The sequence below is a fragment of the Protopterus annectens genome, chromosome 2.part0, assembly GCF_019279795.1.
Source record: "Protopterus annectens isolate FY-2018-M chromosome 2.part0, PAN1.0, whole genome shotgun sequence".
Taxonomy (NCBI): domain Eukaryota; kingdom Metazoa; phylum Chordata; order Ceratodontiformes; family Protopteridae; genus Protopterus; species Protopterus annectens.
This window is the reverse complement of record NC_056728.1, coordinates 1271737181-1271751212: the sequence shown is the minus strand read 5'-3', so window position 1 is coordinate 1271751212 and position 14032 is coordinate 1271737181. Positions and strand designations below refer to the sequence as shown.

Genomic DNA, 14032 nt, shown 5'->3' with positions numbered 1-14032 from the left:
TCAATACCTTTGTGAAAAAGGAAAAGTTCCGGATGGTCACGCTTCAATCGATCCTTCCATTTTTACAGAAGGACTGGATGTGCTCGCTAGATCTCAAGGACGCGTACTACCACATCAAGATGGCCAGACCGTCCAGAGATCACCTGCGCTTCCGGCTGGGAGCCAGTCACTTTCAATTTCCTGCCCTGCCCTTTGGGCTCACCTCAGCCCCCAGGGTATTCACCAAATGCATGGCAGTGGTAGCGTCTCACTTGAGACATCTAGGATTCCGGGTGTTTCCCTATCTTGACGACTGGCTCCTCACTGCCACCACCGAGCTTCGCCTCATACAAGCCAGAGACTACGCAGTCAACCTTTGTTCCCACCTAGGGATTTCCATAAACTTCGAAAAATCTGCCTTACTGCCCTCACAGCATATTTCATTCATTGGAGCAGACCTAGATACGAGTTTAACACTGGTAAAGCTCCCTCCAATAAGGGCTTCATCCCTCAAGGAACAGGTTCTTCTTCTACTGCAAAGCAGGAAAGCCCCGGCCAAACTAGTGTTGAAGGTTTTGGGACTCATGGCAGCGTCCCTGATTGCAGTTCCTATGGGGAGATTGCACATGAGACTCCTCCAATGGCTGCTGTTCACGCAGTGGTCGTTCCAGCAGTTACCCCTAGCGCACGAGATTCTGATAACAGATTCTTGCATACGAGACCTCTCATGGTGGGTGTACAATCAGGATCTCACTATGGGTCGTCCATTTGTTCTTCCCAATCAGACGGCCACGATAACCACGGACGCTTCTCTGATAAGGTGGGGGGGACTATTTCAGGGAAGAACAGTCCAAGGGGAATGGTCCAACATGGAGTACAACCTGCACATAAATTTTCTGGAAATGAGGGCGGTGTTCCTGGCGTTGCAACACTTTCAAACCCTCCTACCTCTAGGAACAGTAGCAGTTCAGACAGACAGCATGTCTGTAGTCTGGTACATAAACAAACAGGGGGGAACCAGATCTTACCCATTATGCAGAGAGGCCATGAGAATTTGGCAATGGGCAGAGTCCACGGGTCGCTTTCTGATAGCAACGCACATCCCGGGGTCATCCAACGTCATTGCGGACAGGTTGAGCAGAGCCATCCTGTTACCTCACGAGTGGTCCCTCAAGCTACAGGTGGCGGAAAGAATTTTCTACAGATGGGGCCAGCCTTGCTGCGATCTATTTGCCTCCCCGATGAATACCAAATGCAGAAACTATTTTGCCCTTCTACCCCCTCCAGGGGATGTCCCCAGGGACGCACTGATACACGATTGGCCCCCGGGTCTCCTATATGCATTTCCACCTACCCCCTTGATTCACAAACTTCTTCAGAAAGCCAGGAACCTGGAAAGGACAATTATACTCATAGCCCCATTCTGGCCTCGACAGATATGGTTCCCCTTTCTTCGAGCTCATCAAACAGAGGAACCGTGGATCCTGGACCCAGTACCAGATCTACTGACCCATTCGTCGGGAGTTCCTCACCCGTCTCTTCTATCCCTCAAACTAGCAGCTTGGCTACTCCACTTCCCTGCCTAGCCAGGTCTGATCTACTTTCTCCGGCAGTTCAACGCATTTTGGTTGCCTCTCATAAGGCTTCCACTACAAAACTCTACAGGAGTAAATGGAAACGCTTTGTACACTGGGCATCTAGCCAACACTTGGACCCCCTGGTAGCTCCTTTACATAAAGTTCTAGAATTTCTATCCATCCTTTTTCACAAAGGAGCCTCTACTTCCACACTAAGAGTACAGTTGGTGGCCATATCCAACTACCATGTTGGTGAGGACGGTTCTTTTATTATGTCCCACAGGCTTTGTAAGGCTTTTATGAAAGGATCCTTCCATCTTCGACCGCCCGTCAGAGACCCTTTATTCCCATGGAATTTAAATTTGTTATTGTTGCAACTAATGTTGCCACCCTTTGAACCAGCCTCTTCTTGCCTCCTGAAGTTTTTGTCGTGGAAGACACTTTTTCTTGTAGCTGTTACTTCAGCTCGAAGAGTTTCAGAGCTGCAAGCACTATCAGTCAAACCACCTTAATTAATTTTCCACTCAGATAGTCTCCTTACGAACAAACCCGTCTTTCCTTCCTAAGGTATGTTCTGTCATAAATATTAATCAGTCCATTGAACTCCCTACCTTTTTCAAAAACCATACCAGCAAGTTGGAATATATGCTGCACAAGTTAGATGTCCACAGACAGCTAAGATTTTATTTGGACAGGACTAAAGATTACAGGAAAACAGATCAGCTTTCTGTTGCGTTCGCAGACAATAAAAAGGGCATGGCAGTTACAAAACGTACACTTTCTAAATGGCTTACTGATTGTATAGCCTTTGTATATTCTAAGTCGAATCAGGCCTTGCCCACCAAACCTAAGGGCCATTCTACCAGATCCGTTTCCACTTCCTTGGCTCATGCAGCTCGTCTGCCTTTGGACACGATTTGTGCAGCAGCCACGTGGTCTAAACCACATACTTTCATCGCTCATTATAGGGTTGACAAAGCCTCCAAAGACAGGACATCTTTTGGTTCCACTGTGCTTAGGAACGTTCTTCCATGAGTCACTCGGGGTGACGGAGCTAGGGACGCTACCTGTGTGTAAGAACAAACTGCGAGATTGAACACTCTCACATAAAGAAGTTATGTTCTTTCCATAACGTTCCATGTGGAGTGTTCATCTCGCCTTTGTTCTTACATTCCCTCCCTTCCCTCCCTCACGTGTTTGGAAGAACGAGTAGGACTAGAGTTTGGTCACATGCCTTAACCTCTTCCGGGTATATTGTCTCTTACCTCATGGGGTATATTTCGCTACCCTTTAGTTAATTTGTCAGTGAGATAGTGTCTCTGATTTTTGTGGCTGTGTGTAGCCTTAGCACCTGAGGTTTATGGTTGGTCTGGTTTGCTTGCAAACTAGATCTGAGTAATGGCAGGGAGGATTGTGGGATATAGCCTGATCTCGAGCTTCTCTAAGATGCAGAGCTTTGCTATGCGTCCGACTCGGAGCCGAGGATCGGCTCCGAACCCGTGTGTAAGAACAAAGGCGAGATGAACACTCCACATGGAACGTTATGGTAAGAACATAACTTCTTTTTTCAAGACATTGCCCACTACGACTGACGTAGCAGATCACCAGTTCATAATTCTGTTATTTTACAGATATTTCTCACGTTTCTAGCTGACTCTTCAAAGTTTAAAAAAGATTTTTCAGTAAACAGGATGGCCTTGATGACCACTGGTCAGTTATAATTTTCTTGCTATGTGATGTTACAAGTCTAGGTACTATGGCTAATTTAAGCACAATGCAAGTATAGATTTCTGAAGCAGTTTATTGTTCATTATATCTAACTATCTTGCAACTTTTGCACTTTTTCATCAACACGAACAGAGCTTATTGTCTATAATGAATGGATGTACAGAAATTATTATTATTCTCCTTTTAATTTCCTGGCCTAGCAGAAAATCACCTGCTTTCCAGTACATTTCCAAAGCATAAACATGTATTTTGCTGTGCTAGCAAACTAGGTCAGAGTGCATCTTGCAGTGTCAGAAAGCACAATTTCAGAAAAGCACATTTTCAGTCTCAAATAAAACTAATGCTGCATATGGAATAAAAACGTGTTAATCTTCCCTTATTAGAATAAGCATTGCACACACATGTTAATACATATTTTTCTAACAATAACCATGCATATCTCCTGTTGTTTTGAATCTGACTCTTCCATGGCAGCAACCATGCAGGCAGTCTAATAATTAATGGCCCTGAAGGCCAGTGTAGAAGAAGCATAACCCCCCCACACTCTCACCCATCCATGGCCCTACTGCCCTTATCTGAGGGAAGGGCGTCAGCAAAATAGCTTTAATTTCATTTGTAATGTCATAGAATGTATTAGGCCTTTTACTAACTACTGGCTGAGAAACAGGAGCAGAAGATGTAGATACAAAAGCATCCAGAAAGGCCTCTAAGACTAGATAGACGGGTGACAGATCTGAAATGCCCACTTCTAAAAGATTATAGTACCTTTTTTGAGCCTCAGAGATTTGGTTAGAGTCTCATATAAAATGTTTCATCATACTGACAACAGTTTCCCCAAATAAAGTCTCTACTACAGGTGAATTGTGTGTGTGTGTGTGTGTGTGTGTGTGTGTGTGTGTGTTTGTTGGGGGGGGGGGGTTATCATCTGCATATACTAAATTGTTCCCTCTACAAGTTAAAACCCGACTCCAACTTAAATTTCATAATGTGCACAGTACTGTTTAGTCCCAGAACCTCTCATGTTTCCAACTGTGCAATATCTTTAAAATAGCAAGCATGCCTGTATTGCCATAAACACATCTAACAAAAGTATTGGGAATCCATACATGATGAGAAAACCATCAGTTTACAGTACTCCTTAACTCAGTCGGGGGTTTAGTCCTGAATTGAACAAAGCCTATACCCTACTATGGAAAGGAAAAAAGAGAGCTTTGTCCTTGCAGTCCCATCCCTCCTGAAATGACTTTGTCTCTCTCTAGGATTAGTGATTATTCCTTTACATTCAGAAACACAGATGAAAGCTTAAACTTTTTCTATATTTTTTTGTATTTATGCTGCCTTTGCGCATTCAATCAAGTTTAACAGTTACACAGACTGGTTTACAAAATTATTGAAATTAAGCAAGAACCATGGCTCGGGTCACTGCAAGTGTATGAAGATATGAACTGTAAAAGAAAACTTTTAATGAAGAGGTCACAGAAGCAGTTAACTATAATTTGGGGCCTTCTATGAACCAATATAGCATGCACCAGTTAGTGTTTCTCAGGTGAAGCCTGTACTGACACAGGCTGGCTATAGCCCCCCAAAAAAACAAAAAAAACCCCGGTAAGTGCCATTTTCAGTTTCTCTTAGCAGCAAGCTTCACAAGAAACTTTGCTAAATACACTGTACCACAATTATTATACACCTTCATTTTGAAGCTGTGGTTAAAAATTAATTTAAAAAACATCTCACCTATTGTTTAGAGACTAGCTGTAAAATCTGTGTGGCTTTACTTAAAAACAAATGTGAATGCATTTAATTAAAGTTATGTACGCACAATAGTTGTGTGGTTTACCTTCATAACACGAAACACAGTGGTGCGATTACTCATATGAGCGAATCGGAACCACAAAAATGAAAACAGCGACAGTTTTAAATGTTCGAAAATCAGCAAATCAAAAAGCAGATTCGCTGATTTTCAAAAATATATGTCGACAAAAAAGTATAATAAAGTGTAAAGCAGGGGGGCAAGCCCCCCCTGCACCCCCTAACCCCCCTTACTTTAATATTCTAACTCCGAGATCGCACTACAGTGGGGAAAGGGACCATTTCCCGATCCCCACTGTAGTGCAATCCACCCCAAAATGCCGAATGTGCAATGAGCGAATGTCAATGTGCATTCACTCATTGCACATTTGATCTTTTTTCCATTCGGCGTTTGCAAACTTTGCAAACTGCCTTTTAAGACAATTGCTGTTAGCCCTTGTGCAATACACACACATGAAGGTAAACCTAATTATGCATCTGTATTGTCCATTTTCATTGTTCCTCAACTGATGGGTGTCAAATCTGGCTTGGCCACATTTACTAGGCTCTCAGATCCAACACTTGGGCTCCTCCCTTTACCCGTAATGCCCCAGCCACCTTGAAGTACCTCAGATTGAGCTTCCTGCCCGATAAGCTATATAAAGAGGTAACCTCAGACTAAGACAAAAGGAAGGCTCAAACCTAGAACCAGAGGTTCTACAACAGCCATAACGTCACTCCAGGAGTTAAAGGAAAGGGGGAAGAGGGTGGAAGTTGAGGAAGGATGAAAATAAACAACATGAATACATTGTTATAGTGAGTACATAACTTTAATATCTGATGTTGTCCTTTTCATTCTTCCTCAACTGACTGGACAGTCTCTCCAACTACGTGAACGTTGGGTGGCCCACATGGAAGGAGTACTGTAGAACCAAAGGTAGACCTGCTTCTGGAAGTCGGATCCAATCTGTAATGAGCAATAAAAGTATGAGCATTAGACTAAGTAGCTACAGCACAAATATCAATAACAGAAGTTGTGGACAAGAATGCTGATGATGTAGCCATGGCTCTAGTGAAGTGTGCTTTAGGGAGTCTGGGCAAGGACAAATCTTGTTGACTGTAAGCAAAGGATATGCAGTGTGTAATCCATCTGCCTAAGGTAATTTTAGAAACTGGTTGGCCTAATTTGTTAGAGGTGATTGACACAAACAATTGATCTGACTTTCTAAAATCTTTTGTTCTATGGAGATAAAAATGAAGCTGCCTATGTATATCAAAGAGATGCAGCATATATTTACCTTTATTAGCAAAGGTGGGAAAGAAAACGGGCAAATTATTGGCTTGGTTGATATTTGCTTCTGAAGTTACTTAGACAAGTCTACCTCTGAACCTTCAGCCAAATTAGACCTTAATTTTTTATCTTCGAAGAACATTTTTCTACTTGCTCTTACATCAACTAAGAAGAGTATCTGAACTTTCAGACTCTATCCTCAAAGCCTCCTTACCTGATTTTTCACAAAGACAGTGTGTCATTGTGAACAAACCCACCTTTTTTATGTAAGGTAGAATTGAGTCAGACTAGGTCATCAGTCCCCCAATTGTCTTTCCCACTTTTTCAAACAAAGGGAAGCATATATTACACCTTTTGGATGAACTGTTTTAACCTACATAGAAGCAAAGACTTTAACAGATCTGACCAATTATTTGTTTCCTTTTCTCCTACCAGATTAGGCAAACCAGTATCTAAAGTTACATTAGTCAAGTGGTTTGACTGATTATATAACCTTTGTTGATGGCAAATTAGGATTATCTTTACCAAACCCCCCTAGAGCTCATTCCACAAGGTCTGTGGTGATTTCTTCAACTTTTTGGTCCAGAACCTCTTTAGATATTTGTGTAGCTGCAACTTGGGCTAATCCCCATCCTTTAATTTCTCATCACACGTTGGATTTAATTTCCAAGAGCAGAGCAGTCTTTGGCTCAACAGTGCTCCTGAATATCTTTCCCTAAGGGCACCCCAAGGTTACAGCAGCTGAGGAGTGTGTCCTATCAGTTGAATGAAATGGCAACATCAGATAAAAATGTTATGTACTCACCATAACATTCCATCTATGTTGTCCATTTTCATTCTTCCTCAACTTCCTGCCCACCTATCCCCTCTTTTTGCTTCTAGAGAGATCTAAGAGTTATACTGGAACCTCTGTTCCTTGTTTGAGCTCCAGCTTCCCTTTTCCTTTCTGCCTTTGGTAATTTCTGTAGTAGGTTATCTTTTTTATATCTAGGGACAGCAAACTTTATCTGAGGTAAATTAGATTGGCATTATGGGTAAAGGGAGGAGATTGAGAGATACAGGATCCAGTGATCTGGTAGACATGGCCGGCCTTAGGCATAGGCGAACTAGGCGACTGCCTAGGGTGCCATACAGGCCAGCCTCGTAAGAGTGCAATTTTTGTTTGTTTATTTTCTTAATAAGAAAAGTAAATTAATTAAAATAAATAAACCATATGTAGAGACCTGGATATAAACTACGTTGCTACGTCCGCACAGGCATCACTGTGAACATGGAAAAGGAGTTTAAGTTGTATGTATTCTGAATTCCTTAAGACTTAGTTGCATCAGTATTTTTCTGTACGGAAGTTCTGTCTTCTGATGCCGTTTTCCTCTCCTGGTGCTCGCACATTGCACGTGCGTATGAAGGGATTTTTTTTTTTACTGCATTAAAAGTATAGTGCTTGATGTCTATTACTCTGCTTCTGTAGCGTATGTTTATATGATATCACACCAGAACATTTTGTAGTAAAACCTTTTTTGTACACGTATTCTTTTATGCATCATTAACCGTGTGCAGCAACAAGTCGGATCTCTGGTGTCGAGTTGAACGAGCTTGTCTACACATCCACAAAAGTAAAGACTTGACACAAATTTGTGTTTTTCAGTTGCAGTTATTTGTATAGTCCATAACTGATTCCGTGCATTTTGTTTGTTGATTCAGAAATGAAAACTAAACTTAATTGCTATCATACCATTTGAACCCTGCAGGAGAAAACGTAACCATGTGAACTAGGAACTGATACGTAAATACAGTATGCTTTTTCTTAGAACAGGAGAAAATGCACAATGCACAAATAAGCATTATCCAGACCTAAAGACAAATTAAAAATATTAAAGAAGCATTTAGGGTTAAGTAAAAATCTGCTAGAATTCTAAAAGTAGCTATCAGTGTGACTGTGAAGCGGCTGAAAAAGTCTAGAAAATAGAAATCCAGAGTTGTTTTTCTGTTTAAGTACATTGAAACAAATAGCCAACTTGCTACATCTTGACTCTCCTTTTCCATCCCTACTAACTGTTTAATATATTTAAAAACTTTGTGTGCTTTAAAAAGCTGTACCATAAGTTTCTTGCACCTAGCCTACATTCTTTATTTATATTAACAGCCCTTTGATCTGGGTCTGTCAACCCCCAGAGAAGAGAATCGGGGACAAAGGAAATTGGAGTCTGAGACAGCCTAAAATACGCATCTTCAAATGTGCACATCAAGGTTCATAGAGCTAATTCTAGGAAGTCACTCTGCAGATTAATGCACATCTAGCCAATAAGTACACACCGACTAGAAATGAGAATTAAATCCTGTACCTTGTGCTTGTGAAGTAAACACCTTAACCATTATGCCAATCCCCAATATCAAGGCATCAGCACACCACAAAGGTGAGATGAGGACTTTAACACACAAGCATGAGACATTACAATTATTACTATGAAATTCTAATAATAAAACATGATTGTTAAGTAAAGGCAAGGGTGTCTAGCTGAAATAACCAAAAGGACTGCAGCACTTGGTTACATAAATGATCTGTTGAAGATGGTAAAGGCAATTGTCCTCTGACGTTATAACAAAATAACATGTTGAATGCCAAAGCATAGTTTGTCTCTTCATTGTATGCACTAACATTAGTGTTTTTGCACATATACTGTCCTAATGGAATGTGCGGTGGTGGTGCTGCGGTAGCTGCTCGCCCACAGCCAGACGCCCGCCCGCTCGATTTCAGTTAAAGCCGCCTGTGTGACTGACGACGCGCGAATGGGCTACCCTTCTGAAGGTTGTGAGGCAGGCAGCGCAAGCCAGCATGTAAAACTCTACTGCCAATCGAGTTCCGCTGTGACTTCCCATGCGGCTTCCCCTAAAGACAAACACACAAAGACACACACACACACTGTCCTAATGGAATGTGTCTCTTCTGAAAAGTTGTGTAAATATTGCCTCAGTGATGTACTTCGATTGTTATTCTCAAACACACGCATGCCCTTGTCATCAAATGACCTTGTCATCGAATGAAGGTAATGTTCTTTTAAAAAATCATGTAATTGCCCTTTTCACATAGCATGCCACCCAAAAAGACAGCCACTTACTGTGCATATTTTTGATGTGTCATTGTCAAGTAACTAAATGGGAATGTTTCACTTTCATTTTAGCAAAAAAGTTAAATAACTGATTGTGTATACATTGGGATTTCAATGCTCAACTAACTGAAGCTTATTTTAATTCGCTGAGCAGGATAATGACATGGCATATTTTCACAGGAATTAAAACAAGAGTTTCTTAACATACATCATATCCTTCAGAAATGCAAGTTAACACAAATCCTGTTCTAGCAACTTTAAGTTATAAAAGTGTAATATTTAAAATCTGTTCCTATTTTTATGGTAATTGCATCCACATCCTGTCCAGATTTCTTGCAGTAAGGTTGAGAGGTATGCATACCTCTCAACTATCAAGATTGTTGCCTCATATTTTTTGCCCGTTCCTCAACAAATTTCTGGTTTTCTGGCAAATCACTGAAGATGTAAATAACTAAATGTCATACATATGAGTTTCAGCCTTCATTTCCTTCAGAAAATGCATGGTGGGTTGTAATGACAGATGTTTGAGGGTCCTTTTATGGTTAAAATATTTTGAAATGGGTAGTTTTGTCATTATTGGTTCATACATTTTGTTTCATTGCTTACTGGAAAAATGTTCAAAACTACAAATTTAAAACATACTCTAACTACTATAAATGTTTCTATGTGCAACTAGCTGTTTTTGTTTATCAAATGGCACACTGTGTTGTAAAATCTGAAAGCAGAGTTAGTAGCATAATTGCCTTTGGTGCAGACGGCTGTGGATTCCACTCCCACACCATGTAGCTGGAGTGCTGATATTGCATTGCCCATATGATTGTTGATTATTTGGTGCATTATAAGGGGGATAGGGGTTCTACACTCCTGAGTATGTCCCTTGTATGAGATGCCTAGTGACTATGAACTTGTTGGTCATTTCCTATTGCAATATTACCAACTTATCAATTTTTTTATGCAATATAGGCAATTAATTCTTCAAGGAAAGCAGGCACTGAATTTGTAGATAAAACATTGATATGTGAAGTTGTTTTGCCGGTAGCAACCTCTTCATTAGGTACGAATTTCTTTAATGTAGAATTCAGATGATTTTACATCTGCAGAGATTGTGAGTATGGAGTAATATTGGTGGCTTGTAATGACAGAAGTCTTAAGTGGCCTTTTATGGTTGAAAATTTCTGAAATGGGGAGTTATTGGTTCATACATTTTGTTTCATTGCTTATTAAAAGAATGTTTAAAACTACAAAATTAAAACACTTTCTAACAAGTGGTGCTGTATTACACAAGGAATATAATTCAATGCAATCAGGAAGGTGAATCAAAGAAGAAATACACGGATGCATGGCCCTAAAAAATATGCGCAAAGAGTCTGTTTTGACAACAGCCTAAAGATAAACATAATTTTTTACTGACCAGATGCATTTTCTATGAATGTGTGTTTTCATGCCGTTTCAATGAATATGAATTTTTCCAGTTCAATGAATGTGAGTTTTAAGGGCAGAGAAGTTTACTGCTCATGTTAAGTTTGTTTTCATTGCGAGACTGTATTGTTTAGCAAATGGCTACCTGTGTTTTTGTGGTATTTTATTTCAATATCTGTAATGACTGTAGAAGCAAATGAAAGAACAGTATGCATGGTAACTGGTGAGAAATAACCAAATAATGGAACACTGGAATGCCTGAAGAGGGGGCTGCTGCTTGGGGGAGGAGGTTGCTGCAGGAGCGGCTGCTCCGGGGGGGCAGGCAGTCTATTACCCTGCCTAGGGCCCTATTTGACCATGATCTGGTCTCATATTTAAAGTAGACAATACTATGCAGAAGTAGTTGTAGTTAAAGATACCTTGTAATGTAGTTATTCTTCCTATGCTTTTAAATAATTTAAGGAAATAACTGGAGTGGCTTTCTTGGGGAGTGACCCTCTGGGAGTGGCTCAAATAGGGGTGTTTCATGACTGTGGTGTGGGTGGGGCTTAAGGCACGCCGGAGCACTACTTTGCCTAGGGTGCCATTTCTGCTAAGGCCGGCCCTGCTGGTAGAAGCAGCCGCGTCGAATCTGAACCCATTAGTTAAAGAAGAACGAAAATGGGCAATACGGGTAGAATGTCATGGTGAGTGCATAACTTTTTTTCTATAAGGTAGACAGCCTTGGCAAACTAATTGTTTATTCATGCCTAGCACAGCCACTGAGACTCAATCAGTCCATTAACCTACTTACCTTCTTTCCAAGCAACTCATGACAGAGGCAGATGCTTATTTCTTTGTAAGGATGTTTGTGGGCAACTCAGATTTTATCCGTAAAGAACCAGCTCTGTCAGTAATTAATCTCTGAGATTACTTTGTCCAGGTGATTCGTTGACATGTCCAATTCTTTATGAAAAAATTTCCATCTTTGCCTACAGCTCACTCAGCTAAAGCAGTGATTACTTCTCTGTCTGTTTTTCAGGAATTTGTCCTTAGCTGGTATTTATGCAGAACTACAAAAGCTTCACTGCATATTTTTTGCAGGACAGTAAAAGTTGGATGTGATCTCTAGCTCTAGGTCTTCTTTCTTACTACAGTATGTTCCCACGAGGATAACCACCCAGATGGATACGCTTGTGTGACTCTTTCCTGTTGGTTGATTGGGATGGACCTACTCATGTGAGATATGAAAGTTAATTACTTACCATAATGTATTTGGATGAGCAGGTCCGTCCTCAAGATACCCTGTAGAATTAGTTTGACCTCGTTAAGTTGTAAAATTCTCAGCAATAAAATTGCTCATAGGGAGTATAAGTAATGTCTGCCTACATCCTTGGGCATGATAATTTATTTGACTGTCCTGAGTCATACTCCCCTGGTCTGCTGAGTAGGGAGAGGTCTGGTGCTGCATGTAAACGTGGTAGCTAGGAGTGGGTTCTATGCAAATGAGGTCCTTTAGCATCCTGGTACACTGATTTGGAGGACAAGCTGCACATTGTAGTGATTTGTTGATGTCTGTACTAGCCAGTTTTGTATATAGCAGTTCTCAAAATTCAAGTGTAGGCAGCAGTTTAGCTGAGTGTAGCAGCGTATTTCAGTGGGAGATGATCTGTGCAGGGTGATTTGGAGCAGCTTCTTCTGCTCACAGTATTGATACAGGGAAGCAGTGTAGTGCTTTTTGTTTGTTTTGTGTGCATGCGTGTGTGTGTGTGTGTGTGCGTGTGTGTTCATGCATGCGTGTGTGCATTCGTGTCTGTGTCAGTATGCATAAAGTGTCTGGCTTGAATGTTTATTGTGAGTTTATTATATACTTGTGTATGTATGTGGTTGATGACTGCTACCTGATGTGACCTGTGAATGGGTGTGCACGTCTGTTTGTGTGCTTGTCGGTCTGAGTGCCTGTGCAAGGGTGTATGCCTTTGTGGCCCCTGTTGTTAGAAAGCCTGTGTAGGGCAAAGCTACAGTCTATATAGCAGCTGTGCTGTATTTGGCCTCCCCTGTTCAATAGCAGCTTTGGTAATTGCACTCTGCAAGGTGTGTGTGTGTGTGTGTGTGTGTGTGTGTGTGTGTGTGTGCGCGCGCGCGCACACACGTGAGAGAGTGAGCGAGAGATGCTGTCTACTTCATTCTATATATGCGTGTATGTTGGGGGAAGTAGTGTATGTTGTATGCTAGGTACCTATACTACTTACTTGAGCAGGTTGGTTGGGCTTTTAACTGAGAAGTTATTCAAACCACTCAGTTAAGCAATTCGTAGTCTTGCAGATTTTCTATGAATTTAGATAGCTCTCTACACAGAATGTGTATGAATTGCTTAATAGTAGGGCAGCATAACTCTGCTCATCTTTGCAGCTTAAATTGCACTTTTTCATTGTTATCTGTGATTTTCAGCCTTGAACTGTTCATTTTTCTTTGTGATTAGTAGACTTTACTACAGTGCTACCTGTAACTTTTCAACCAACCTATTGCAAATGTCCAGGCTGTCAGTTCAGTGCTTTTTCTTTAAGAATTCATTCTGAAACCATTTTTTTCAATTTCCCTGTAAAAACCTGTACATTTCTAAAACTTGTGTTAAATACTGGTTAAAACAAAGTAATTAACAAGAATGTTATTCTGTAGACTCTGTCACTCAGACATTCATCAGAATATGAATTTCTTCTGACAATTTCCTTTACTTAGTGCCTTGCATTTAAAATGTGCATTAGTTTACTTGTGAAGAAGCACAAAATCTGCTTTTGAGTCTTACCAGTTATAATGGAATCACTGTGCTAACTGGTGTAACAGTCACCAGTATAGTTCCTGGAATTTCATTTCATGAAAATGGAATTTCATAAATAAGCTGTAAACCATTGGCGATATCCATGATAAATAGTTTAGTACAAACCAAATGTAAACTCCACTTCTGTCACTGTGGTGTTCAGAGAGAGTACCAGCATGATTCATGTTCTTATGTTTCATTGTTCTGGTACTACTAGAGCCTTTGTGAGATGGAGGGAGAAATTGGTGCTTGGTCATTTTTAATGTGTGTCCCAACTCCTGCCTGTTTACTGCAGTTTTCATCTTGGAGGCACAAATGAATCCTGCAGTATGTTAATGTCCAACGT

At 40.8% G+C, this 14032-nt stretch overlaps 1 protein-coding gene across 1 annotated transcript in view; it reads left to right on the top strand.

Moving 5' to 3' along the window:
* CAAP1 (caspase activity and apoptosis inhibitor 1) overlaps window positions 1–14032 on the top strand; it is a 798772-nt gene that overhangs the window by 402948 nt on the left and 381792 nt on the right. The gene's annotated exons all lie outside the window — the stretch shown is intronic.